Raw genomic sequence first — 2,912 nt, 5'->3', positions numbered from 1 at the left:
ATTTAATAAGAAAACTGTTTTCAAGCTCAGTGATTATCATTGCCTTATGAATCTTTTAAAAAACCAATAGGTAATCGTTCAAAACATTTTCAAAGAAACAATGTTTAATCTTTCAGAAATCCGAAACATTTCCTTTCTTATAAGAAAATCTCAATCAAAAACCAACCACGCAATCAAACAACACAATCATTAATTCAGCACCAAAGTTCAATCTCAAATGTAGCACGCCAGGATAAATACAGGCAAGGCAGACAAGGAAAGCACAAGTAGGCAGCAGTTACAGCAAATAGTTCAAGTAGCAGTTACAAACAGTTTAGCAATTAGGCAAACCAAAACAAGTTCAAACTCAAGCAAAGCATACAAATGCATATGATGCATGCCTGTCCTATGGCTGATGAGGCTCATCTGTCGGTTATCTAGCCAATCCGACAAGTCTGAATTGTACTTAGACTGTCCCCCGACGTGCATCCCCAAGAGTCTATGCATAGCTTTTTCTCAAATAATAAATATTACTCAATGGGGGTAACATTTCCGGGAATTTATATAGTGCCCGGTCACATACTTACGTCGTAGGGTCAACAGAGTATCGAGTTTTCAACCTGGTACACGTGGTGGCAAGCCACGGCACTTAATCCAGGGAACCTCGTATCTCCGATATTTCAAATTCAAAAGCCATGTGAATAATTCAAAGTTCACATCTCAACATTCTCAACATCATAATCATTCATCAATCCAAATCTCATTTCCAAGTTCATTTCAAAGCCATATTTCAAATAAAATCCTCATCATCCTCTTTTTCATTCTGTTCGTTAACAATCTCAATTCCAAAACAAAATTCTTTCTTTGATAGACAAATCAATCTTAAAACGTATAATGCTTAAAAACAAATATTTTTAATTAATTACATTAAATAAAACTTTCAATTTTATAAAATTTCGGCAGCATCTCTTCTAAAACTCGGACACTACTACCCTTTTCGGGTCCCATCCAAACATTTCTCAAATCTTTTCTCAACCATTTCCAAATCTCAAACATTTTCCAAAATTGAACCAGTTCCAATGTCAAATTATTTTCAAATCAACCAATTCTAACAATAAAACTCTTTTTAAAATGGAATCATCTCAAATATTAAATCATTCATAAAATCAAACCAACTCACAATCAAACCGCTCCCAGAATCAATTTATTTTCATATCTCAAATTATTTCCAAAATCGTTTCATTTATATTACTAAGTAAACTCTACAACCAAGAAAATTCATCTTTCTTAATAATCAAGTAAATGACATTCCAAACCGATTTTTATCCACAACCATACACCACTCACGCAATCAAGCACCCAATAATTCAGTCCAACAAACCATCACATCCATAAGACAAATATAATCACAGAAGTAAATCTCTTTGCATCGATATCTATTTATCACAACTCTGTAATATAAAATAGATTTTAAGAAAACCCCTACCTCAAAGAATCAAATCCGCAGCGATTTTAATGCGATAAACCCTCTTTTCACCTTATTCTGCAGCGGCTATGACTCTCACGCAACTAGAACGGCAGTGGCCATGGTTGCAACAAAATGGAAGATTCAAATTGGATAGGAATTAAAAGCAATTACAACATGGGGAGTCAAGACCAAGTAAGGACTAGAATTAAAATCAGAACATGGAAACCATGGCAGTGATAAAACAGGACATACGAATTGACCAAACCGAAGAGAAAGATCAAACCAGTAACATTTGTACCAAGATAACAAAATCAGAACTAGCAGCAGCTTTAGCAGCCCCACGGCAACACTAGCGTCAATACTCAACCTAATAGTAGCAGAAAATAGGATAAAAGCAGAGTAAAAGTAAAAGCAGAACAAGTTTAAGGAAGCGAAGGACCTAAAGCGAAAAAGAGGCAGCAGAGATACCTCCATTAGTGACTAACAGCAGCGACTCAAACTAAGGTTCCAGCGGCCACAGCACCGTTCCCGGCGGCCAGAAGCTCAGCGACGGCAACTGTAACAACCACGCAGCGACAATAATCTTTCCGAAACCCACAAGAACAGAGACCAACCTAAAAAGAAAACCCTTACCAGCAATGGACCTCAGCTACGACAACGCCATTTTTCGGTGACACCGGCTCGGCAACCCACCTCCAACGGTGGCGACGGAGCTTGCGATGGTGGCGGCTGGGTTCAACCACAACGGCGACACCATTTGTGATGATGACGGCGACGGGACTCGCGGCTCCTCACGGCGACGACATGGGCAGCTTCATCCTCTCCCATCAGCGACAACCTCAACGGCGGTGGATGTTGGTGGCGACGGCGACAGGTCCAGCGGCGACAAGAGCCACAGTGGCGGCGCAAAATGGCGGTCCTTCTCGTGCGGTCCTCCTCGGCGCTGGTGCAAAAGACGACGCGACGCGACGGCGATCCTGGGCAGCACGGCGGCTCCCTCGTGACACTCTCCTTTTCTCTCAGATCTTCTCTCTCTCCTCTGTCAGCAGCGGCGGCTATGGTGGCAGTGACACCCACCGCGCCGCCTCACTCTTCTGCCCCCTCTCCTTCCTTCCTCGATCCCCCTTCCTTCTTCCCCTTTCTTTCTTTTTGTTTCTTTTTTTTGAAGTTGTTGCTGTGTGTGTAAAGAAGAGTGTAGTGCGTTGTGTGTGTGTTGTGCTGAGTGAGGAGAGTGGCGGCAGGTATGGGTGAGGTGAGTGTGTGGTTAGAAATTAGGGTTAGGAATAGTTTAAAAATTTTGAATAAAATTAGGGGTAATAGAGTAATTGAAAATCTATTTTAATTCAATAATAATATTTATAAAAATACTATCTAATTATCAAATTACGATTTATTTTCGAATTAATACTCAAATACAAGAATTAGAGATAATATAATTAATTTTCTTTATTCATAAAAATTAATG

The 2,912-nt window shown here is 40.0% G+C and overlaps 1 long non-coding RNA gene across 1 annotated transcript; it reads right to left on the bottom strand.

Annotated features, from left to right (window-relative positions):
* LOC110270879 lies at positions 1,731–2,657 on the bottom strand. Its single transcript, XR_002360664.1, has 3 exons — positions 2,081–2,657; positions 1,916–2,003; positions 1,731–1,814 (listed from the first exon to the last, which is right to left on the bottom strand). It is a non-coding gene; the product is annotated as an uncharacterized LOC110270879 (long non-coding RNA).

The sequence above is a fragment of the Arachis ipaensis genome, chromosome B01 (genome assembly GCF_000816755.2).
Source record: "Arachis ipaensis cultivar K30076 chromosome B01, Araip1.1, whole genome shotgun sequence".
Classification (NCBI taxonomy): Eukaryota; Viridiplantae; Streptophyta; class Magnoliopsida; order Fabales; family Fabaceae; genus Arachis; species Arachis ipaensis.
This window is presented reverse-complemented; position numbering and strand designations above follow the sequence as displayed.